Source organism: Zootoca vivipara, chromosome 7, assembly GCF_965207765.1.
Source record: "Zootoca vivipara chromosome 7, rZooViv2.hap1.1, whole genome shotgun sequence".
NCBI lineage: Eukaryota > Metazoa > Chordata > Lepidosauria > Squamata > Lacertidae > Zootoca > Zootoca vivipara.
In genome coordinates this window covers 75,491,258-75,518,414 of record NC_142590.1, presented here as the reverse complement: position 1 = coordinate 75,518,414, position 27,157 = coordinate 75,491,258, and the positions used below count along the sequence as shown (strand labels likewise).

At 39.5% G+C, this 27,157-nt stretch overlaps 1 long non-coding RNA gene across 3 annotated transcripts in view; it reads right to left on the bottom strand.

Annotated features, from left to right (window-relative positions):
* Nucleotides 1-565: 565 nt before the first annotated feature.
* Nucleotides 566-27,157, bottom strand: part of LOC132592455 (uncharacterized) — a 61,634-nt gene continuing 35,042 nt past the window's right edge. The window contains exons 2-4 of one of the 3 annotated variants that reach the window (XR_015950886.1): nucleotides 19,635-19,683; nucleotides 4,316-4,393; nucleotides 566-651 (exon numbers count right to left, since the gene is read on the bottom strand). This is a non-coding gene — a long non-coding RNA (uncharacterized LOC132592455). Of the gene's footprint in view, nucleotides 652-812; nucleotides 950-1,251; nucleotides 1,309-4,315; nucleotides 4,394-19,634; nucleotides 19,684-27,157 lie in introns of those variants that run through there. The other 2 variants (XR_015950887.1, XR_015950885.1) reach the window with 2 other exon arrangements.

The following is a 27,157-nucleotide window of genomic DNA, read 5'->3' as shown; positions in this document are numbered from 1 at the left end:
TTTTCCACAGAGCACCATAAACAGTTCATTGGGTGGTGTGGAGTCAACATACTAGCTTCCCAGCTGGTGGGGAGCTGTTGCTTACTAAGAGGTAGGAGGGTGAGGTGAGGAAGCAGTTGGTACAATTAACAAACACCTACAGGAGCACTATGTTGGCTCCAGCACTACATTTGTATCATGTTGACCTTGTTAGCAAGCCTCCTTGGAAGACGTGTGTTTCACATACACACGTTCCTGGCATTTAGTCAGTGGCAATAGTGCATCTTGGCAGATTTACACAGTAATTTACACAGGGAATGGGGATGCTTATTGGGCAGAAAAAGTAAGAAAATCTACACATTTCCATTTCAGTGGGGCTCAGCAACAATACATATCTACTCTGACAATGGGGACAGCTAAGTGCATTTTCTTTGGTATGTGAGAATTAGTTAATTCTAACCATGACTAAACTAGCACACACAAACACACAAAGCAAACAAACACATAAGGTATAAGGGGAGGGGAGGGGAGGTGTTCAGAGCTGCTTAGGAAGGCACACTAGCCTGCTCTTCCTCTCTAGGCGTACCTTTCAGACTAGTCTCAGCAATGCACAGCTGAATTGGTGAGGACCCACACATGCAGACACTCCAAGGTAGGATGTTAAAAATATATCTAAAAACATAGGAAGAGGAAGCAGATGTGGATGCTACATTTTATAGGGGAAGGACCTCCAGAAGACAGAAAAGCAAACAAAATGTACCTTTCCAACACTGTTGGCAATCCTGAAGAAAGAGGACTAGTGTGTGTCTGTTGAATCTTCCAGGTAAGGCAGGAAACAATGAGACAGGGAGGCAGGCAGGAGGCCTGAAAAGGACCTCTGAGCAGCTGGAACCAAGATCTCTGATTCAGCAAGCAGGGATCCAGAGAAGAAGGAACTGAAGTAAATTCCTGAAAAGGGCTTCTGAAGCAGCTGCACTTGACGCAGCAAGTGACCATCCAGAGGTGCAGGAACCAGTGTTGGGGAGGGGAAAGTGGAGGAGGATAATGGAGTTAGACCTCCATTTAAGGGATTTACAGCAAGTGATTTCAAGGAAAGTGGAACTGAGCAATCAGAAGTAGTAGTGGGATCAGGACCTCAGCTTTTGTACCTTTTTGGACAAAAGCTTCAAAGCAAATTCAAAAATTGATTGGATCAGGGAGGTGCCATTCCTGACCAGCCTTGCTTAATATAGCTCTGAAGCACATGGCAAGATGGGGTGGGTCTTTTTCTTTTTCTTCACTCTTTCACTAGTCTGATTAGATTTTAGTCTTGAACAATGGTCACATTTCCTGAGGGAGGAGACAGTAATTATACTTGGATTGCATTGACTGGATTACATTTCCCAAAGCTATGACTTGTGACATCGCTTCCATTGAGGTGACCAATATTCCTTAGGCAGGCCTTTTTCCTTTTATTGCAAAGTGAACCAAACTGAAACCATTAAAAAAAACTTATAGGCAATACTGGAGTGGAGCATCTCCCAGGCTCTTGAGCTAGCAGCCAGCCAAAATGCCCTTCCAAGTAAGCAACCCACCTACTGGGAAGCTTTGGAGTGGAACAGCTGTCAGCCAGATACCTTTGGGTGGAAGGCAGTAGAGAAAGACCCAAAATGTGAAAACAATATAGATTTTATTTTTTTGACCATTGATGCATATGAAGAATTGGGACACATTCCCCTAAGAAGTTTGTTGAAACTATTTCCCCCCAAGGACTCAAGATCACTGGGGCATGTTGGGAAAACACTCACTTGTCGAAATGGACTAATAACCATCATGTGTATACTATTCATGGTTTTATGAGTCACATTGTTTATTCCATTTAATATATGGTTCTTTAGTACAACAGAATATATGTTCACATTTGGTACTTTACTACTGTATTACTATATATGAACCCTTATTGTAGAGTACTTTATCCATTACAACAGGTCCTGGATCTGAGGAAGTATGCTGTGGAACAGCAATGGGAAAGGGCTATTGCCTTCATGTCCCCGACTGAGGGAAACAGAATGCTGAACTAAATGGACATTTGATCAGAGCCAGAAAGCTTCCTCTTATGTAGCTTGCACCAATGGTATTACTAATCGGACTGATGATTATCAAGAGGCCAACCCAGATAAAGACAGGTTTTCTTGCAATCTGTAAAGGAACCTACTATTTAGAGCCAACTCTCAGCCAAAGCAGCTAAGCTGAAGCACAGATTTTGTAACTCCAAAGCTAGAAAAATAATTACAATGACTGCACAGACTGTGCACATGAAACCAGACAACATACTACCCATTCACTGCAGTTAAAAAGTAATACATAGTTAAATTTCTTATTTTTGATCATATATGGGGAATTAAAACACGTATTATCTGATGTCAGAGAAAGGCCACTAACTAGTAAAACAAAATGCCACACTTCTTTTCCTGATACCTTGTTATATGAGTTACTTTAAAAGCTTGCTTTTTAAACAACAGTCTTCATTGGTGATATTCTGAACACAAAACAACCCAATGTCAGACCAAATCACAGCGCTTAAGTAGTTGCACTCAGCAGTTGTACCAGGAGTGACTTCCAGAAGAGGCACAATACAGGTGCAATATTTCTAGCTCTTATTGCTGCATCTGATACAATCAGATACACAGACCTATTTGTACTGTGTCATTGTCTTGCTCAAGTGGTTTGCTATGCTTGCAAGAGCTCTTTAAATGTTCCTGGTTCCTGGATTCTTTAAGGTCAAATACAATCTCTGCATAGAAGATACTGTTTCGGGACTTGTCTTTAACACTAATATTAATTAATACTCCAATTGAAGGGCAACATGTTGCATCTATAACCCACACAAAAAATATTATCAGCTTCTAATTTCTACGTTTGTTTGAGGGACACAAGCATGGAATGACATCATGGGCTTCTCAGAGGAAAGACATGGAATTGAGAGGGGCTTTTGCCACCTGAAGAGATCAAGAAGCAGCTGGCCAAACCCTGCTACTAAGATAAAACCCTGGGTTCTCAAAGCTAATGTTCAATAGCTGATAAGTGTTTTTCCCAGCACAAGAAGCAGCTGGCAAACCCTGCTATTAAGATAAAACCCAAGTTCTCAAAGCTAAGTTTCAATAGCTGATAAGTGTTTTTCCTAAACAATACTGTCAGAGGATGGAAATTCAGGAAGAGTTGGTCTGATAAAACAACTGAGTCTTGTGGCAACTTAAAGATGAGCTACATTATTGTTTGTGTGAGGGTTCACTGGCTAAAGCCTGCTTCATCAGATGCATGAATTGTACTAGTGAGGTGATTAGATTGGAAATGGATGCAGTGAAGGGGGAAAAATTGTTAAGTGAACCTTTAAAGCAGGGATGGCCAAACCAAATGGCCACGCTGGTTGGGGCTGGAGTTGGAGTCCAAAACATCTAAAGGTTCTGTATTCCTGTTTTAATGTCTTGTGAGCTAGGAAGTCCCTAATTCAAATCTCTCTTCAGCCATCAGCTTACCAGGTGGCCTTAAAGCAACTCACTATCTCACAGCTTCAAGGATGCATCTTGAGCTAATGTATGTGGAACACTTTGACCACCGAAAAAAATACATAACAAAAAAACCATGGGAACATTAGGGAAAACAGTCAAATAGTAGAAAAAATTGTATTTTAGGAATGTCCAGATATTATTATAATCTTTATTTACATTTATGATTGGCCCTAGAACTTTTTTCAGGGCTTGTTCATAATATTACCACTATTATTTATTAACTTTAATTAGCTACCTGTGCCTATAGTCTTTAAGGAAGACATCACATATTAAAATTTCAATAATAGGACATGGTCTCACTAAATACAGTATGTTAAAATTAGGAGTGAGTTTTTGGTTTGCAACACTTTTCCTCTCATCATCACCATTTATTTGTTTGTTTGTTTGTTTATGAAATGTCTATACTGCCCTTCACCTGAAGATCATATGGTGGTTTACAATATAATTTTATTTGTCAAAGACTTATTAAAACTATACAACAGTGCCCAACTTTAAGAAAAAAGAAAAAAATCAAGCCCCACCAAGAGCTGTTAAAAACTTTTTGATTTCTGTCCTAGCTTAGGAAAACAGCTGCTGGAATGTAATCAAAAGATTAACATTTTACTAACATAGGACATAGTCCATCTACATTAAATCTTATTGATTTCAGTGAGAAACTTTCAAGCATATTGGTGCATCTCCTATAGATGGAATTTTGGCTAGAGTGTGCCCTGAATCTGTTTATAATGGAAACTTAAGGAAAATAAGTAACAATCTCTAAATTTTACTTTTAAAATATTTTCACTTACATGTCCTTAAAACTCAAGCATGCACAGATGATTTCTCAATGGCAGGCATCAGGATCAGTAGGCATTGCGTGTCACGTTCTGTTAAAGAAAATTTTAAAACTTCATGTAAGTATCATTGTGTTCCCCAACTTCATTTTCAGTAAAGCTTAATATGAGATATTAAGGAAATCAGCCCTGAATGCTCAGTGGAAGGACAGACCCTGAAGCTTAGGCTCCAATACTTTGGCCACCTCACGAGAAGAGAAGACTCCCTAGAAAAGACCCTGATGTTGGGAAAGATTGAGGGCACAAGGAGAAGGGGACGACAGAGGATGAGATGGTTGGACAGTGTTCTCGAAGCTACCAACATGAGTTTGACCAAACCGCGGGAGGCAGTGGAAGACAGGAGTGCCTGGCGTGCTCTGGTTCATGGGGTCACGAAGAGTCGGACACGACTAAATGACTAAACAACAACAATAATTCTAATAATTTAGTCAAGGACTACTATTATTTTCACTTGTTTTACTTCCTTATCTTTTATATTTTATTATTCCTAGTAATGATTGATGATAAATAAATATTGGTTATATATTGATATTTGTTGACTATTTTATTTACATTTTTAAGAATTTGGGTTGGGGTTGATGACAAATTTTAGAACCTCATCAAGAGGTCAAGGCAAACCCTGCTTCAAACAAAAGGCTACTCAGCTACCACCCTCAAATCCAGGCTGCTCATGCATGGAGAAAATAGGTAGGAATGGTTATTCTGGTTACCTCTGTTACTTTAACCTGTATAGGCTGAGAAACTGATAATGTTCCGTAGCTGCTGAAGGCCTAGCAACCCTGCACATAATTCAGCTCATCTTCCTTCCCTCCCACCAAAGCATAAGGTTCTCAGACCAGTTATCTGACCACTTCTATTATTTTGGCCAAGGACACTACCCACCCTTGATTTACAAAAGTGAGAGGACTTTGCTTGAGACTACAGGCAGCTTTCTGCAGCTTATTTTCTACCTAGGGGAAGCAGGTTGCTGATCCTGTTCACCAGCACTGAAAGAAGTCCATGTTCTGCAATTGTCTCTGTCATAGTCTCAGCACTCTAAGCATTTTGAGATTACAAATCTATATCTGGGCCCTTTAAAATACACATTTTTTTAAATATATATTTTTATTGGTTTTATAACAAATACAAAAAACACAAAGGATACAAAAAACAGGAAAAAACAAAAACAAAAAACAAAGAAAAAAACGAAAAACAAAAAAAACATTTCTTTAACATTTCTCAAATATATTTCTTACACTGTCAACTTCCTCCTTCCCCCCTTCCACGTTTCTATTAATGACTAATATAGCACTCTCTTCTTCTTAAACCACTTCTTCTAAAATACTTATTATATATATATATATATATATATATAAATTGATCCATTTTAAACACACATTCCCAATATTTCAGAATATCATTTGGATCTAAAAATCTTAATAATTCTGTTACATTTAAACATATTCTCTTCTTACTATATCTAGTTGCTTCTACAGCCTCTTTGTACTTCCACTTCCCTTATTGTCCATTTTTAATTTATATTTCTTCTCCAAATAAATCTTAAATTTCTTCCAATCTTCTTCCACAGCCTCCTCTCCCCGATCTCGGATTCTCCCAGTCAGTTCAGACAGTTCCATGAATTCTATCAGCTTCATCTGCTAGTCGTCCACCGTAGGGAGATCTTCGGATTTCCAATTCCTAGCTAATATAATCCTAGCTGCTGCCGTGGCATACAGAAAAAAAGTAACATCTTTCTTTGGCAATTCTTTCCTTATGATTCCGAGTAAAAAGGCTTCTGGGTTCTTAGGAAACGTGTTTTTAAACACTTTCTTCAACTCATTATAAATCTTGTCCCAGAAGCTCTTTACTCAAGGACAAATCACATATGGTAAAAGGTCCCTTCCAATTCTTTGCATTTCCAACATTTGTTATCCTTTTTATGATATATACACATTTTATTAAAGACATCCACACAAACCTATGACATGAAGGTAAATAATTCTGGCTGTGCATCTTTTCTGCTGCTCATGATGGTTACCAAGTGGTCTCCCATCCAGGCATTGACCTAATCCGGATCTGCTTAGCATCAGCAAGGTTGCTGGAACATGGGCCTTCACACCATGCCCAATAACATTGTTGAAGCTATTTTAAAAATATGGTCCTTTTTCTAACATTTATATTCTTTTATCCTCCTAAATGGTATGTTTCAGAAAAATGACAGAGTAATTTCTTAGTATAAGTTATATTCCGAATAAGCCATGAATATTGCAACGCCTATTATCAAAATAAGCAGAGACCCTGACAATTTCCCTTTCTCTACTTTATCCATTAAGTTTAGAGACTGGTTTAATTTATTTTATGATCATGTTGTAAATGGTATTATTAAATCGACTAGTTAGGAAGCATTCTAATAAGCTATTGAGAATTACAGCAACTTAAGTGAAGTTTTGAACAACAGCTGTGTGTTTGAATTGATTTATTCAAAACTGCTTGAAGCAATGTGTAAAAAAAAAGTGAGACTCTTCTAGCTAATTAGAAAAATAAATTGCTCTTGGGAAATATTTATGAGGCATTCATATGTAGAAGCACACATTATAGTACTATCCAGAATTCAGAATTTCAAAATTGATACTTCTACTCAGACTACTTATAGATAATTACTAGTAGTCAGGTGAAGAGCTTTGTACAGGCAGATAATTTCTTAAGAAATTTAACTAGGGCCTTTTCATATCAACTAGTTGCATATGCATTTGCATGCAAGTTTAACCACTCAGTTGACAACATTGACAGTAGCTGTATTCAGATGAACTCACATTACCAATTAGAGGAGTGATTGGCAATATGGTCACGTAAAGATAAGCATCAAGACTGAACTGCCTCCTAATTACACACCTTTGTAAAGCTTTCTCTGTAAGAAACCCCCGCTAGTCAGGGAGGAAAGAATGAAAATATATTTTCAAAATCTGAAGTACTATTGTGAAAATTCTTATGGCAGAATCATAATTTATTCTAACCATTTGAACAAACAAATCATTTCCCAATTAATCCTATATGGCAGCACTTTTCTCCTCATATGCTACAGAGGTGGGGAAAATTTAATTCCCAGTTATGTGACTATTAAAGGCACAGCAGCCTTGTACTTCAAAGAACCTGGCAATCACTGTCAGAAAAACCAAGGGTGGAATTCAATGCCACACTATTACCAACATTCCATCTGCATTAGCATTGCAGCTTGCCAGATGGAATGATCCCCTTTCTCCTCTCCCAGCAAGCTATTCTGCGGGTTCTCCTGCCTGCCCCAAGCCAATTTCAGAAGGCACAGGGAAGGATGGGGGGTGGAGCCCTGTTGTGCAAGCAGAATTCCTTGCTCAGGTCTTCCGATGATGGAAGGTTTTAGGTGAATCCTACCACAAGAGAACATACATGGCTACAAATTGCAGAGTATCAACCTGAGTGCATAAAGAAAATAATATGTCCACCCCCAACCATCTGTGCTTAGTGGGTAGGCAGCATTATACAGGTAAGAGCATTCCAGGGCCTGCACCCAAAGGGCTCCAAATCTATCCCCCTTATTAGAATCTGAGTAGATTTGAGTAAGGGGAGATTGAGAATCAACAAAAAATATTTGAAAGTTCTTAAAGATAAAAATCAAGAGCTCATACTATGCACCAAGAATACAAGATCTATCATTAACACACCCCCAACTGTAATCTCAATTTCAACCTCTCAAAACAATGCATCAGACTTATATGCAAGTGGAAAACTGTGCAGGAAATCCAGGCCAGGCATATTTCCTTTCAGGACAGGGCAAGCATCAGGATCCTCAAACAGCTGTCAGAGCCCAACAGAGCGAAGCAACTGATTACATTCCCCACAGTGCCCTGGAATGTTCAACCTAGTGTTGCTCCAGAGAATTGTGGGGAATTTAAATGGTGGCTTGATTCAACCTACCAGTGCAGCTAGGTAAGCCTGCAAGCTGGAATTCCAGGAACGTAGAACAGATACTACAGGGTGAATTTTGGAGCTGGTTCTACTTCAGAAAAGGTGGTCATTATTTGAAACCACTATAATGAGATTTAAATATTGCATATAAAACACCTAAGTGGGGGGCAGGGAGGACAGGGACACACAAGCAAGTCCAAAAGGATGAAATCATGGGTGAACGGCAGAGTCAAAGAAAATGTTTTTTTTAAAAAAAACACACACACAGGTTTCTTTTTAAAATTGGAGGTCTTGAATAAAGAGAACACAAATATTGGAAACATGAACCCAACCAGAAAAACTATAACAAAGGAATAAGCAGGTAGATGGAATCTTTCCACCCGTCTTCACTGCAGCAGATATTGGGAGTGTATCTTCATAATTAGGTGACAAAAATGAGCTTTAGAAGCAATGAATATTAAAAAGAAACAAGTCACCCAAACTGGCATGTATCTATCCAAGTGTTCGTAAAAATATTCAAATGTGAAAATTATATTTGGACTAAAATATGTGGCTTATTGCTAAAACCAGCCTCTTTACTACAGAAGTGGAAGACATTGATGTAACATCAATAGTCTAAAAAGGGTTGCAGGAATTCACATTTGCCAGGTAGCTGAACTGAGTAATTTGAAGGCTGAAATCTTTAAAAGTAAAAACTAACTAACTCAAACAAACAAACAAACCCCACTACTGAGGAAGAACCATTACTAGAGGGTTTTAAGGGGAAAGCCCTGCTTCATCTACCTCTAAATATAGGCATATGTGATCACATTATGAATTTCATCTGTCAAAAGGTTTGTCAATGGTTAAAACAAGAAGCATAAACAGTGCTTAAAGTAAACAAACAGTGAAGTTCATCAAGGAATTCTATGATGTTGCTGTTAGTCAAATTATCAGGAATCTGAGCTGGATAGCAATAGACATCAAAGAATGTGGGGTGACAATGCAAAATGAATTAAAAACTTGCCTCCTGGGCTGTAGCAAGAAATCACATAAGAACTGTAAACAGTTTCATTCATAAGATAAATACTATGTTACAAGCGCGTTCTGTATCTCTGGTCCTAGTCGGCTTTCTGGTACCACAAAATAAATTAGTTTGCAGCTCTTGGTTACTTCCGTCTGGGTGCCCTCAGATGCTATGAGCTGCAAGTAGCCTAAGCATCTCTTAGGCCTTCATCAATCCAGTACACAGTTCTGGGGAACTCTACCAGGAAGTGACTAAGCAGCATTTTGTATTGAATTAAATAAATTTGAGAAAGCTGCAAGCTCTTGGAAAGCTGATGTATCTTTCTCAAGCTCATCACTCATCGAGTGCTCATCCAAGATGAACAAAACTGTGATAACCAAGTACTGCTATTTTTACCAGCAATAAGCTATTGCTCCCAGCCCCAAACTTCTTGTCAGTCATTCTATTTTCTCCCATTCTGTTAGTCAGGTGGTTAGGGTATGGATTTAGACAATGGACTAGATCAAAGCTTTCCCCCTCTGTACATACATACATCTCCACACCACAACGCGGGTGGCGCTGTGGGTTAAAACCACAGAGCCTAGGGCTTGCCGATCAGAAGGTTGGCGGTTCGAATCCCCATGACGGGGTGAGCTCCCGATGCTCGGTCCCAGCTCCTGCCAACCCAGCAGTTCGAAAGCACCTCAAAGTGCAAGTAGATAAATAGGTACCACTACAGTGGGAAGGTAAACGCTGTTTCCGTGTGCTGCTCTGGTTCGCCAGAAGCAGCTTTGTCATGCTGGCCACATGACCTGGAAGCTGTACGCCGGCTCCCTCGGCCAATAGCGCGAAATGAGCGCCGCAACCCCAGAGTCGGTCACAACTGGTCCCTTTACCTTTATGTTCTGGTGCACATAAGTGAAATCAAGTTTTCCATGCTCTCCAGCTCTCTCTCTCCACATAACTATCTCTTCAACCAGAGCTGAAGCTCTGAGGTCAGCTGGAGACTGGAGGACACGTGAGGAAGCAGCTGATGCTGTTGCCATACCCCACACGTCAGCTGTTAAGACAGGGATGCTGAGCAGTCTAAACAAAGTCCCATTGTGTCTCAGGTTTCTTTGGGGCTTCCTCTGTTCTTACTGGCAGCATCTTTGGGCTCATGAGCCACAAGGACTCTCCAGCTCTCTCCCACCATTTCCTGGTAAGATTTTATTTTAATTATTTGCTTGCTTACTCATTCATTCATTCATTCATTCATTCTTCTTTTCATTTCATTCCCCAGCACAACATGTATACATGGTTACACAAGAGTAGAACATAAGTGGAGGGATGCCTGTATATATAGTGTAACCCTAGTAAAAACAACACTCACTGAAAGCCAAAGAGAGAGAAAATGTACAGTACTCCTGCTCGGAAGATCCTACCACAACACCCAGTTAATGACCAGATATCTATATGGAAAAAAGTATTTGCCTGTGAAAGGAAAGCAGAGGAGAGGCCAGTCTAGCTGCCTGTGGAAGGGAATGCCACACTTTGGAAGCAGCCACTGAGAAGGCCCTCTGTAAATGTGTGTCCTCATGTCCTTACCAAAAGTGCCTGTGAAGGTCATGTCTGTCTTTTGGAATGTTAGCCTGTGGGCAGAGATTATCTTGTTTTTATTTAGACTTCTCAACTGATAAAAATGCTTTAAAACAATAATTTTACTTATCTCAACTAAGATATTTATTTTGTCTTCAGCATGGAACGTCTAAAAGGCTTATAAAATACGTGCAAGGGGAAAACTATTGTCTATAAAATATGCACAATGAAGTGCCAAAACTGCATATTTCACATAGTTTTATCTTACTGTGACCTTTTACATGCCTCCAAACCCACTTCATATAATGCCTTGTATTTCAGGAAAATGATACCTATTTGCTTCACTGCAAATACTCATGAACAATTTTCAAGAGCATATTTTAAATATAATTTGCAATTAATCATTGTCCTATTCATTTTGGTGAATAGCACTGTAGGGCTGAAGCTGCACCTGAAAAAAGTGATGCTTAAAAGCCTCAGTGTTCATAGGAGTCCACAGAACAGAGGTTTCTACTAGCTTGTTTTCCGCCCAGTTTCTTCGCTCCCAAGTTGTGTCTCCCTCTTTGGATTCTTTCCTTTTGAATGTTTTATGGATTTTAGGAAGTTTGATGAGTCTTCTAGATCAGAAGGCATGATATAAAATGTTTCAAACCCCAATTTTGCATAAAGAAAACCAAATTTCTATCCCATATTTGAAAATCTGCTGGGTCCTCTTCATTGTCTTTCAAGTTCAATGTGGGAATATACCCTTAGGTATATACTATACAATGGGGGATTAGGGAAATAGGACATGATTTATTAACTGTGTAAAAGTTATACAATACATCTAATATACAATATGGTTTTTGATATTTTAGTTTAATAATTTAATAATAATAATAATAATAATAATAATAATAATAATAATTTTTTATACCCCGCCCTTCCCAGTCCAGAAATCGGGATCAGGGCATCTAACAACAAATATAAAACATTGATTAAAAAAGACTTAAAAACAGCTTGAAAACAACAAAGTACAACATAAATTTACACAAAGAAATTGGCTAGAGTAGACGAAACACAGCGATAGGTGAGGCAGCTGGCCGCAGAGCTTCACGGAAAACACAATTTTATAACCATGTTTTAACGAGCTTTTTAAAGGAGTTTTAAACGGTGTTTTTAAAACCAATTATTTTATCAATTTACTCAATGAAATTAAGGTAACTGTATCTAGGAAAGTGTAAAAACTGATTATTGACTTTATAACCCTGTCACTTGTAGTTAAAAATGAGCAGGTCACACTATACATGTTAAGAGAAGTGTTAACTTAAATTTAAGATATACTTGAGATAAAATATTAGCTGTTGTCCAGTGATAGGGCAAGTAAGGATGGGACTTCAAAGGAACAATCAGGAGCTTAAAGCTCCCAGTTTTTTCTTTGATTGAGTACATCTTCAATTCCTTCAAACCACTGTAGTTTGAAGAAATGGGGAGCATTTAAAAGTGTGCTCCCACCCATCAACTGATGGGTAATTGGGAGCATACCTTACTCAAGGCTTTCAAGAAGAAAGGAGTGTTTTGAGAGGGTAATTTTGCTGTAATATTCCCACATTGAACTATTGCAATATTGGAATTAAGGGTGAATGGTGTGATGGGAGGGCAGGATTTTGTCCAACAAAGTAGTTAGTCGTGAGGGGGAGGGGTAATGAGGAGGGACTAAAAGAAGTGAAAACAAGCATGTGGAATAATTTATTTTGATACTGCCATTTTTCTTATTTCCCTTGCCTTTGAATGTTAAAACTATTAAAGCTAAGGTTTAATTTAATGTGGCCACATGAATCTGAGAAATATTCTAATATTTCAATTACAGCTTTTACAACTAAAAAAACAAGGCACACAATGACTTATCTACATTTTTAACAAATTTGGCATACAATTGCTTTGTACATTTAACACATGCACTATGGCAAAAGCTGCACACTGCAAACACTGATAATGCAATATGCTAAGTAATATAATAAAAGCTGCCTTATGAAAATTTGATTATTTTCACAGCTACACTGCCTTTCCAAATGACATTAGTTCTTGCAAAGCATTATTCCTGACAGTTTTTCACAACTAGCTGATGCAGATATAAGAGCATTTATCTATTAACTGACCAGCCAAGAAAATATTTCCCCTTAAAAGGGAGATGTTCCAAACACACACCTCTGGTATACAGTTTCAGAGCAGCAGTATGTCATTTCCTTTCTGCAATAACTATCCCTTTCATCCTTAAGACAGAACACATCATTCTAACACTTTCAGAAACTGGGATCACTCAAGGTCTTGATGAAAACAGGACATACAATTAATTAAAAACACACAACTTGTATCATAAAAACAAAACAAAAAAGACTTTTCCTGTCAGAATATCAGCTTAGTTTGGCATTTCCATTCACATCCCAAAGGAAATATTTAAAAGTGCCCCAGAAAAATTTGCAGATCTTCTAAGTACTGTATGACGTTTTTAGTATAACTAAGGCACTGCAATTTGCATGAACCTCCTCTTTTGTCTTCTTACATTTTTAATAAGTGAATCAGGTTTTAAAAGAGCACATTCTGACTCATTAATCTCAGAACAATGTTGTACTAGTATAGCCTGTTGTACTAGTATAGCCACAGATTCTTCAACTGATCTCATTCAGAGGTGTGTGTTTTCCATTTTAGTTTTGATTATTTTAAAAAAATTAAACATAAATCTGTTTCAAGCAAGTAAGCTTTTTAAAGCTGACCATTTTTTCCCAAACTTCACAATGGCAACACTACTATTGTTGTCAGGAAGCTCAAGGATTCCAGAAAGATTCAGGGTGGGGGAGACCCCAAGTGATATAATGGCATAACTTACTGATTGCTATGCTGTACCCGCAAAGGTCTTTCTTGAGACCTTCTACATCTCCCCCACCCCCCACCCCCATGGTCCTTCCCCCACTAAAATTAGGGTTGAAAGGAGACTTCTGCTGTGGACCAAAGAATGCCTTTTCCCAAGTTTACTTGCAGTGCAAAGGGACATTTTTTTGGTAGGTGATGTTTCACAGCTGCAGAGAGCCAGCACCATGATTAGGCTTCAGATAAGCCTTTTGCTGGCTACAATAGAAAGCCTTATTACAATGGAGGTGGGGAGATAGTGGGCAGTTGCAGCTTGGAAGGTAAGGGTTACCACTCCCTTCCCAGCTAGACAGCACTCCCAAGATTTCCCCTCTGCTGCTGCAATTAGACTTGGAAAGAGTTTTCTCTTGTTGAAGGGTGGGGCAGTGATCTTCCTGGAGATTGTAGCTGCAAAGGGAAGGTTATTCGTGTTTCCCTAGCTGCATAGTCCAGGAAGCTCACCTTTTCCCCATTAAGCTTTATAAAAAAAGTGAACACCTCATAATACATTGGTTCTTCTCCGCTTTCTCAGAAAAAGCTTTATCTTTGTACAGCCCTCATACTTAGGGCCTAATAATTCCATAATGCTGCCCAGCTCAATCAATCATCCAGGCTCCCTAGGGAAATGGACTCTTCAACACATGTTCAGCAAGTTCATAAAGAGGCTCCTGTGGTTGCTGAAGCCATTTCCACCTCCAGAGTTGATGGCAATTCAGTCTCAACTAAAGATTCAACCAACCAGCTCACTTCACTTAAAAGTAATACCTGATTTCCACCAGCTACTGCTGACTTCTGTTCAGTGCTGGTAGCTTAGTTCCTTTAAGAGTAGATTACTTACTGCTACAAAACCCACATGCTCTTACTTCAATACTGTGCAGGACATAAATGATGTGACAACAATATGAATATATATGTGAAGTTGTACGTGGGGGGGGCAGAGAGCAAGGAACAGGAGGACATCCACCCCATAGAGCTAAATTACATGTTTCTCCCAAAGAACCCTGAAAGTCTACCCCTCACATAGCTACAATTCTCAGCACTCATAACAAACTGTAGTTCTCAGAATTCTTTGGGGGAAGTCATATGCTTTAACTGTATGGCGTGGCTGTATCCAAAGACAGTGACTGTGGTAGTGTGGCTTACACCCATGCAACAGGGCCCCTGCAGTTTGGTCAAAGTCTCTGTCCCAGCCAATTGCTTCACCCACAACAGCAAAAGTCTCTCTGCCTGCCAAGACAGCAGCTGAAATATCACTGCAGAACTAAACAAGTCAGCAGCTCTCCCTTCCCCACATGATTTTTATTTAGTCATCAACAAGTTTTTGAAAAAGTTAGCTTTTGAAAAACTATTCCAAGAAATACATGAACATGTTCTAGTGATAAACCTTCCATCTAGTGTTACTGAAAGCAGGAAACTTAAACCATGGTATGTGATAATATCTTTGAACTTTGCAAAAATGTGCAGCTTGGGCACTTATGATTAGCAGCCCTGAATAACAGCATTAAGCAAGCATTTTTAAGATTATAATTTTTAAAAGGTACTTCAGTAAAAAAAAATCCTATTTTTATTATGATTAGGTATTTTAAAAATAAATATAATTGTGCAAACTGATAAAAGCTCATTACATCCTGTAAACATATGTTTCATTAATCTTTCCATGCACCTGGTCCACCAGTTTAATCCTGCAATGCTTAGGAGCTGAATACCTGCAAATAGATATACAGTTGTACCTTGGTTTGCAAATGCCTTGCAACTCAAATGTTTTGCCTCCCAAATGCCACAAACCTGGAAGTGAGTGTTCCGGTTTGCAAATGTTTTTTGGAACCCAAATGTCCAACAGGGCTTCCATGGCTTCCGATTGGCTGCAGGAGCTTCCTGCAGCCAATCAGAAGCCGTGATTGGGTTTGTGAACATTTTCGGAAGTTGAACGGACTTCCAGAATGGATTCCGTTCGAGAACCAAGGTACAACTGTATATAGTGTTAGCAGCTGGAAAGTATTGCAAAGACCTACAAGATTCAGTATTTGCATAAATTAGAAAATCCCCTAAAATAAAATCTTCTATTTCTAATTTCCCAAGTAGCAATATCAAGTGGGTGTAGTCTTCCTTTCCTTCCTCTGTACGATGAATTTTGGCTTTTTATAGCCAAAATATTTCCTGAAGTTACCTTAAGTTTTGGGGGCTTTCAAGCAAGATTCTCTACATGTGTTTCTTAAAATGTGAGGGGCAGAGTGAGACCTTCACACAGGGCACAGCATGAGGCCAGAGTCCTATATTGTTATACCCCACATATCTTACCTCTTCATCTCTTCCCTTGTATTTGCCTTTCTTCCCTTTGTAAAAGAGGTAGAATACAAGACACACACTCATGAGAGGGCTTTCTCGTTCTTGCTTTTTAGCAAGTTGCAGACAGGAGGTATTTTTTGTTTGGTTGTTCCTATCTTCCCAGGCTTACATAGAAACAAGAGAGCCTCACTAGTAGCTTTCAGGATGCTGTTCAATTGGGGATTTGAGTATTATGAGCATCATACCCAGCAAAGCACTCATGGTTGCTATAACAAAATGTACATTTTGTATCCATATCAATAGGTCAAAATGTACTAATTCCTTTTTTACAGTAGCTTATCAGAACTGCTTATTGTAAAACTGTAATTTATTTCATTTTACATATATGACTTTAAATAGCCTAAATTTCAGCCACCTATCTAATTTATCTTGACTGATACAATTAAAGGAAGAATTTATTGTATTCAATAGTATTCTAAGTATTAAAATGGGTGAGACTCAGGAGTGGACTGAGGTCCCTTATAATAGCCTGGACAGCAAACCATTATAAGACACCTGAGTTTTACTAATGCTTAGAATTCTTCCACCCACAGCAGCCATTATACACTTCCCCCCCCCTCTTCCCCACAACAGTTTGCCAATAAGTAGGAGAGCCTTCAGTTTCCAGACTGTCTCCAAATCATGAGTTGGAAGTAATGATACAGTCTGACATTTTCATTTGCCTACTGGTTTATTATTAGTCAGCAGTTCATGTTATTCAGTCAAGAATCATCATATGTGAATGCATAATTCATTTCTGCAGTGGCAGACAGACAGCTAACAGTAAACCTGTAGGCAACATCCCATCAGGTTCTGGTTCAATAAAATTAATAGCCAGCTGGCCACAGAATAATCCAATAATAGATACCTATGATATATAAATACCTGATACTGTTTCCAAGATGTAGTGAATCCTGTACAAAGCTTAGCTATTAAAATATAACAGAAGAGCCAAACAACTGGTGCTCGTTGTAGAACACAAATAGAATACAAATAAAGGTAACTTGCATCTTACACTTATTTAAAATATGTGCTCATAGCTTTACACATGTTGCAGAAAAATGTTTTTTTTAAAAAAAAAATGATGAAAAGTTGCACACACAATGAAAAAATAAGAAAATGGTGCATGGGGTGGGGTAGGGAGCGGAGAGGGTGAGAGAGCATAAAAAATGGCCAGCAATCCCAGCAGTCTTCATGAAAGTGTTTAGATGTGGAAGAGGCAGATGAAGAGGGTGACTGGAGGAGACCACAGAGATTTGTGGAGGTGTTTGGAGAGCTTCAGACCACAAAATGGCCCCAAAACACAAGGCATTACCATCATCAGCTGATGGGAAACCCAAGAAGCAGAGGGTGGATCCCACACTGGAAGAGAAGTTGGCTCTACTGGACTGCTTCAGAGATGGCATATTTATGTGTACTGTAGCACTCAGATTTGGCTGTAATTAGTCCAGCATCCATGCCATCAATGTGCATGAGAACGAGATCTGTGAGGCTGTGGCAGCAAGCACACCACTGACTGCAAAGGTGACCAGCCAGGTGCAAGACAAGGCTTTGGTGAATATGGGAGAAAGCAATGAACTTGTGGCTAGAAGGCATGAACTGGAAACGTGCTCCTATGGATGGCAGCATCTTGCATCAAAAGGCTCCAAGCCTATATGAGCACTTCAAACCTTCCACCACAAATGGGGAGAGGGCTACCAAGGAATTTAAAGCCAACCCACGTTGGCTTAACAGTTTTAAAATCTGCTTCAACCTGAAGAATATCTGAACGACAGGGGAGGCTGCATCTGCAAGACTAAGAGGCTGCAAAAACATACCTTGTGCAACTAAAACAGTTACTGGACGACAAGGCATACCTTCCAGAGCAAATCTTCAACACAGACAAGACAGGGCTTTTCTGGAAGAAAATGCCTGAGTGGACTTGCTTTGTCAAAGCTGAAAAAAGAACCCCTGGAGAGCGACTGCTGCTCTGTGGCAATATGGCAACACTTAATAAATTGGTTTGGTTTCTTTTTAGACAATGATAGCTTCATAACACACAGAGTGGCCCCCTATTCACTAGCTCAAATAATATAAATATATAAATAAATAATTGGGGGAAAGGAGTTAGATGAGGCTTCCTCAACCTCGGCCCTCCAGATGTTTTTGAGACTACAGTTCCCAGTATCCCTGACCACTGGTCCTGCTAGCTAGGGATCATGGGAGTTGTAGGCCAAAAATATCTGGAGGGCCGAGGTTGGGGAAGCCTGAGTTAGATAAAGCCTCTAAGTTGTTTTGGTGATTTAATCTGAAATCAAGCTGGATTTAAGCTAATTAGTTCTCTGGTAGCTTCTCTCTTTTTCAATGTGGATGTTGGCTTATTTATGGACGGATGTTCTGTATTTTATTAATGCTATTCCTACAAGACTGTCATGACTTTTGGCTAGAACAATAATCTTATGAATTTGAAACTTAATAAAGCTAGGCTTGCTAAACAGGTCTCAAAAAACCCCATACCCTAAATCAAGAATCTGCTTCCTGTGCTTTGGCAATCCAACAAAAAGGTCTGGGTGACTTCTTCATTTCTGGACTGGTTCCACAACTGCTTCATTTCATCAGTGACGTGTTACCTTGAGGAGAAACATTTGCAGCTTAAAAAGATGCTGCTTGTAGACAATGCTCCTGGGCATGTATTCCCTCTCATGTCCCTACTGTCCTTGCCCTTCTGTACTTTTGAGTGGAATGGAAACCCTCTTCTGAGCTCCTATTCAATATACTGGTATTATATAACCTCACATTTTAGAATGGTTTGCCTTATATAGTATTTTGTTCTCTAACATCAAACTTAAATCCTCTAATAGTACAAATTCATTTCCAGTTATGAGGAACTTTTAAAGCAAATTATTTGCAACCACAGAAGAGAATTAGATGAGTGAGCAATTCTTATTAAAAAATAACTGAAGGCACTTTATCATAGAAAATGAATATTCAACAGAAAAGCTTAATAGTCATTTAAAAAACGGTGTGTTTAATACATAGTTCAGGGCTGCTAAGGATACACAAAAGGGTTTCCTGTTTTTGTGAATATCTGCCTTTGCTTTGCTTTGGCCCTCCAGATGTTTTGGACTACAATTCCCATCTTCCCCAACCACTGGTCCTGTTAGCTAGGAAATCGTGGGAGTTGTAGGACAAAACATCTGGAGGGCCACAGTTTGGGGATGCCTGCTCTAGAGAAACATAAGATGCCAAAATAGTATGAAATACAGTGGCCACATTAAGACATTAACACTAAAGATGTCCACAAGCCTACATCGCACCCTTCTCCAGTGCAGTCATGCGGAGATTTGAAGAACTTGCTTCCACTTTCAACTAACTACAGTTTGTTATAGCCAAACCAGACAAACTGTTTTTAGCTTTAACTATAACAATTGTGCTCCAGCCTGGAATATTTGGATAAGCCATAGTTATAATCTTCTTTGGTCCTAATGTTCACAAATTTAACAAATAATCAACTGAGGTTAGCCACTTCTAATGTGTCTGTTATGTATCATACAACTTGGAAACATTTAAATTAAGTCAAAAGTTAGATAGGGTACTTACCACAGAAAGTCTTGCCCTCCAGGACATAAGCATATGTTTAAAACACTTTCTGAAAGAAAACAGTGAACACAGTGCATAAGAACTTTACAATTTTGATATAGCATTGAACACAGATTGTGTAGGTTTTACTCTTGAGTTACTCTGTCCCAACTAAAATTATAGTTGCAGAACTGCAAAAGGTCTCATGTATATGCAGGACAGCCCCCACCCCCAAATTCCAACAGTGTCTGATACTTGCTGCAGTCCCCTCACACCCCACCCCATTTATTTATTTATTTATTTATTTATTTGCTGTATTTCTACACCACCTATCATAAAAATATCAAAGCAGTAAACAACAATAAAACACTATTAAAAACAATATAATCAAAAAAGTAAATGCGTAATCAATTTTAAAAGCGGCAGAGGCCTCCTGGTATAAAAGAGGCACCTGAAAGTCAAAAGAAGTAATAATAATATATATATAATATATAATAATATATAATAATATTGTGCAGCAGGGGACTGGCGATGCTAGATGCCCAACTTATAGAAGCCAGTCAGGTCTCTGTAACATGGGGAACAACTAGCAGTGCTCCACCAGTTGATCTCAGTGATCAAGTTGGGTTATAAGAGCTCAGGTCATCCTTATTGTACCCTGGTCCCAAGTTGATCAGAACTCTGCATACTGGCATAAAACCATGGGCTGATATCACACATGTGTGGAGTTCTGTTGCACTCATGCCCTGCTTGTGAGTTTCCAATAGGCATCTGGCTGGTCACTTTGAGAACATGATGCTGGACGTGATGGGGCTGTGGTCAGATCTAGCTGAGCTCATCTAACATACTTAGGAAATATTCAAAATTAATTCTATTATTGTTGTATACCGCCAGTATCAACTTACATATGAAATGTTTCAACAGGTTTAGTAGACCTAATTATAATCACTGTGACATGAGAGGGATTTGTCATGGTCATAATTCACTGGTGGTTTAGACTCTTTGCTGGTTTATCCTTTCCCAAGTTGTAACAACTATTGTTCAATAAGGTACAAGAGGCATTTAGCTATTTAAGATGCTTTCAGAAAGTACAAATGCCTGAAAAGCACCAATTGCAATTTTTTTATTTCTTAAACATACTTCTGAAATGTAATTAAAAAGTAAACAGCCAAGGGTCACAGCAACAGAAAACAATACCCATTTGCTAGCAAAAGTCCATTTTAAATTAGAGAGAAAAGAGCTCAGTTTGAGAGAAAGTCTGAAGCCTCAAAGCATTCCATAGCCTTAGCCTTTGGTTCAGGACAAACATATTTCAGCTGAAAATAAATGCCAGACGACTTCTGCCTTCAGATTCAGCAGACAGTCTTGGAATAAATCCTACAACTCAAATGTTGCTCTGGTGTGAGCAATGTGGAAGACGGGAGGAGAAACAACGGCAAGGAAAAGAACCTGATTTAAGTCTGATCCAGTGTTTTAATAACACATTCCATCTATTTATGCGTACTAACTTAGTAACATGAATTTTATCTGGCAGTATCAAGGAGTAAAGAGTGAAGCCACCACATATATTATGAGTTTGAGGGAAAGTACACATTATCAGTGGAATTCAGGGTTGTGCTATCATGAACATGTTGTCTGCACAAGCACTGCGGCTTTCCAGTGGAAGGATTCTTCCTCTCATGTCACTGAGCACTCTTCTGGTGCTCTCTTGACTCCCACAGAACAAATTGGGGGGGGGGGGCATTGCAGGGGGGGAGGAGAGAAGAAAGAGGAGACAGGGGAAATCCCTTGGGGTGGCAGAAACTTCCCTAAAGGCTTTTAGCTTAGAAAACAATTTCCTCTTTCAACAGCAGGAGAAAGAGGGTGGGAATTTAACTTGCTAAATCACCCTTGCATACTGGCAATATTTCCTCTTAGAAATTACAACAAAAAATGTTTAAAATATATGGGAGGATCTGGACTACATACTGGATTATTTTATGGTGCTACTTGGATCTAGCTGTCCTCTGTGTCCTCTCATAGCCACATGACATCTACACATGGAAACTGCTTGATAAGACCCTGCTGGGTTGGCTCTGACCTGAGTGTACAATGAGCTGACTGACTGATGGTGTCCTTTGCAAACACTCCACAAAGCAACAAAAGGCTGAATCCTGAATCCTAACTCACACCTAGCCAATCACAATGAAAGAGGGGCATATGGGGAGGATGGTTTGGGCTGCCCTCCTCAAAGGCTATTTTGGTTTGGGAAGAGCACTTGAAAAACAAGGTGTGGCATGGTGGAACAGTGTTTGAAAAGCATCTGGACCCAGTTATGAGATTCAGTTATGAGATCCAGCCATAAATAAATGAATAAATACAGGAATACCCATCAAGCTACCACCAACTGGTAAAAGGTAAAGGTAAAGGGGCCCCTGACCATCAGGTCCAGTCGTGTCCGACTCTGGGGTTGCGCCGCTCATCTCGCTCTATAGGCCGAGGGAGCCAGCGTTTGTCCACAGACAGCTTCCGGGTCATGTGGCCAGCATGACAAAGCTGCTTCTGGCGAACCAGAGCAGCGCACGGAAACACTGTTTACCTTCCCGCCGGAGCGGTCCCTATTTATCTACTTGCACTTTGAGGTGCTTTCGAACTGCTAGGTGGGCAGGAGCTGGGACCGAGCAACGGGAGCTCACCCCATTGCAGGGATTTGAACCGCCGACCTTCTGATCAGCAAGCGCCTAACCCACAGCGCCACCTGGGTCCCATATCACCAACTGGTATTTAAACTTAAAACAATGGAGAGACCTGGTCTGAATAGAGACATTGGATTCTCATCTCGTTATACATGATAAAGCCATCTCACCCCTTGCTTTTTCCTGTAAGACCAATTGCAGTCGTTAACGGTCGTCAACAGGTTTACCACACCTATCAGCCAATCACCCATTCCCACCACCCTTCTGAGTAATACTCCTCCCCACCCTCTCACTATATATAAGGGTCTGGTGACTTCTGTTTCAGTGTATCTGAAGAAGTGTGCATGCACACGAAAGCTCATACCAATGACAAACTTAGTTGGTCTCTAAGGTGCTACTGGAAGGAATTTTTTGGTAGTTATATTTGCATATTCTCTATTACATACACACACACACACACACACACACACACGTATGTGCATGGACTACCCTCCTCACAAAACCACCTGGAGAAGGATTTGCAGCCTATTAATAGGGAAGGGGTAAACGTAGGGTAAAATGGAAATACAGAATACAATTATACCTAGCAGTTACAAAAGAACAAAAGATGAGTCACTCCAAAATTGTTTGATATCAGACGACTACAACATTGCTATGGTGTGCACTGCACAGGAAAAAATGGTTTAGAAATATACAATGTTCCTAATATCTATGCAGAGCCAACAAACAGAAAAGTAACAGAAGCCCTTATTGCAGGAATAGCCAACATGGCGCCCTCCAAATATTGATGGACTACAACTCACATCAACCCCAACTATCACATCCAAAGACAGATTTATTTAAAAAATCCTTAAAAGATATTATCTAAAATGTACAATCTGTTATTAGAATGGGAATTAAAAGATGAAGAGGTGAAGGGAGTTATTATTAAGTGGGCCAGAGACATAGGCCACACGATTCAATTAGACCAATGGGAGAAATTATGGAAATATGATATCAAATTCACAGCTTGCTTCACAATCAGAGAAAATATAATGAAAATGATATACCATTGGTATTTTACCCATGTCAAATTGGCAAAAATTTATAAATCAAAATCTAATTTGTGCTGGAGATGCAAAACAAAGATAGGAACAATGTATCATACGTGGTGGGAGTATGCGTATATCAAACAATTTTGGAGTGACATTCAAGAGGAACTTTTTAAAAAATGCTTAAAATATCATGTAATAAAAAACCAGAGGCGTTCCTCTTGGGAATTATATCGACTGACATTCCTGTCACTAGGAAAAAAAGTTTTCTTATATGAAACTGCTGCGGCTAGAATGATTATAGCAAAAAATTGGAAGGGAGAAAAAACTCCAATAAGAGAATGGCAAAGAAGATTTTGTGAATACATAAAATCAGCAAGACTTACAGCAGTGGTAAGAGGTCAATCAGACCAAAAACTGATAGAGGAGTGGACGTGTGTGAAGGAAAACATGAAAAAAATATTGTTCTGGTATCAATATGCAATGAATGAAATTTATAGAGTAAAAATTAAGAAGAAATGGGTATAAGATGAGATAGTCAAAAATAATATTGATAACACAGCGAAAAGAAGAAAAGGAAGGCACACAAAGGTGGAGGGAAGTCAAGATTTATGTTTGTATGTTAAGGGTTTTTTGTAATTTAAGTTGATATTTCTTTTGTTTAATGTATGTTTAAATGTTTTCCCTTGTAGGATTTAAGGAGGTGTATGTATGTATGTATGTATGTATGTATGTATGTATGTATGTATGTATAATAAGTTTGTTTTGTGTTTGTGAGTATTGTAATTATCAATAAAAGTTTAAAAAAGAAAAGAAAGTCCCTGAGGCAGCCCTCTGCAGCAGACAGCCTGGTAGCTGCAAAAGACAATTTCCTGCTGAAGATACACCGTAGGTGCGTCCACAAGCCCAGGCAGTGCAAAGATTCTGGTGAAACCTGTAATGAGCGTGCAGAGGGCAACTACTTCACTAAACGGTGCAAGACACAACTTACATGTTCTTATCTCACCAGAAAGGAATGCCTCACTTATGGAAGCAATGATTGCATGCCAGCAAATAAAGCAAACAGAAACCAATGTGCCTGGTATAGTAGTTATTGTACTTTAGTAGTAGTAGTAGTAGTAGTAGTAGTAGTAGTAGTAACTGAATTTATATGCAGCCCTGTACGCGGAGGTCTGTAGCTGACATCCCAGTTGCTTTTAAGCCAGACATGGAGCTAATGCCAACACAATTCCATGGGACACTGCACAATGCTTGCAAGATGATTTATAATCAGCAAAACAAATGTGACACCAGTTTTATTTGTGGGGGCAACAGTCAAACCAAGAAGCACTATCATTGCTCCTGTGTGCATGGTTCCAACACATAAAATTTAACCTTCTTTGCCAAAGACACTGGAAATCCACCACTAGGCAGACTGGCCTGATGTGCCTTGACTTGAATCCCAAAAAGACAGAAATACAGTTTCTGTGGGAAAGGTGTGGGCAGGTTTGGCCCACTCCCTGGTCCTGAATGGGGTAATTGTGCTCCTAAAGGACCAGATGTGGGCAGCCTTGGGGTCATTTTGGTCTCACAGCTGTATATGGAAGTGCCCTACTCACTGGATCATCAAGTAGGTGTATTCTGTGTCCTGGGCAGTTGTTTACCAGCTCTATCTGGTACGTTGGCTGTGCACTTTCTCGTCAGAGTGGCACATGCTCTGGTTATCTTCTGCTAAGACTACTACAATGTGCTCTAAATGGGCTACCTTTGAAGGTGACTCTGAAACTATAACTAATCCAGAATGTGGCTGCTAGACTGGTGACTGGAAGTGGTCACTGGAACCATATTACACCAGTCCTATAAGAATTACATTGGATCCCAGTACGCTTATTGAGTACAATTCAAGTGTTGGAGTTGGCCTTTAAAACCCTAATTGGCCTTGGCCCTGCTGCCGCCACCGCCTCTACTCTGCAAAGACCTTGCACACCACGATCTGCCTCCTGTGCCATCCCCCACCGCCAGAACCATTCTTGCTTCTCCTTGGCAGCAGCCAAGTGGCAGGCTCCCCTCACTCTCGTTTGTTTGTTTGTTTGTTCCCAGTGCTTTTTTCTACTAAAAGAGTGGTGGTATTCTTAATCTTAAACGAGGTGTATTAACTTTGCTGAACATCTTTAGAGTTTGTGAATTTGTGAGCAATCCTCTTAATGCTAAATCTAAAGGTAATTTATGATTATCAAATGATATCACCTCAACCATTCTAAGAGCTTCATGCCTCATCCTACATAAAAATCTTTAGAAATAGTATTGCAAATATGATTTGTTCCCTAGCTGCATAATTTGTCAACAATGTTTAAGCACTTGCATTATTTTGCACAAATTGCTTTAAGCCGTGTAGGCACTTTCCTCTGCAGCACACCCAAAATCTGCTCAAGAGGATTGTCAGACTCTTTAGAATGGTGTGGGAGCTGACACAACAGACTGCAAGGAAAAGGGGACGTTTGAGGAAATCACCTCCACCCATTTTGGCTCATGGAAGCCTTTGCTATATCAAACACCCCTACTGTCGGTGAAGGGGCACAACTGGATGCAACTCCATGCATTGTTTAAGGGAATCCACATTGTAATGTTTTTATGCTTAAACGTTAAACAAAAAACATTTCCCCTATTACAGTATTCTTGAAACAGACTGGTTTGAAGAATGCTGCCACATTCTTGTTCATTCATCTGACATATGGTAAATTATAAAGGAAGTTATTAATCAAAAAATATTTTGGAGCAGTCTCTTGGCATTTGCTTAACACTTGCTGCTTTCTCTTAGAAGGAGGGATATATTGTTGATTGATTCATAAGACACAATTTTAACACACTACTCTAGGGTAACAATTGCATTTATCTACACCAGTCACCTAGAGACTTCTGTTACCTTGCTGCAAGTCAGTGTGATCTACATATCAATATATTGAGGTACCACTGTAACAGGAAGAAGCTAACCCAAAAACAGTAATATGTAAAAATAGAAATGAAGAGGAGCAGTCCAATCCACAACCCGGGCAAAAACCTTAATCACAATTAACACCAAGTTGCATAAATTGGAGAATTAGAATGTGAAAGCTATTCTATCAGTTTAAATCTCTGCTAGAATGTGTGCCAACAAAGGTCCATATACCGTTTCCCCTATTTTAAGACATAGTCATAAAATAAGCCATAGCAAGATTTTTAAGCATTCAAGGAATATAAGCCATACCCCGAAAATAAGACATAGTGATAGGCGCAGCAGCTATGCCGGCTGTGGCAGGAGGAGGAGAAAAAAAATAAGACATCCTCTGAAAATAAGCCATAGTGTGTGTTTTTTGTGTTTTTTTTTAGGAAAAATAAATATAAGACGGTGTCTTATTTTCGGAGAAACACGGTAGTTAAAGCTATGGTTTTCCCAGTAGTGATGTATGGACATGAGAGCTGGACCATAAAGAAGGCTGATCGCCAAAGAATTGATGTTTTTGAATTATGGTGCTGGAGGAGACTCTTGAGAGTCCCATGGACTGCTAGAAGATCAAACCTATCCATTCTTAAGGAAATCAGCCCTGAGTGCTCACTGGAAGGAGAGATCGTGAAGCTGAGGCTCCAATACTTTGGCCACCTCATGAGAAGAGAAGACTCCCTGGAAAAGACCCTGATGTTGGGAAAGATTGAGGGCACAAGGAGAAGGGGACGACAGAGGACAAGATGGTTGAACAGTGTTCTCGAAGCTACCAACATGAGTTTGACCAAACTGCGGGAGGCAGTAGTAGACAGGAGTGCCTGGCATGCTCTGGTCCATGGGGTCACAAAGAGTCGGACACAACTAAATGACTAAACAACA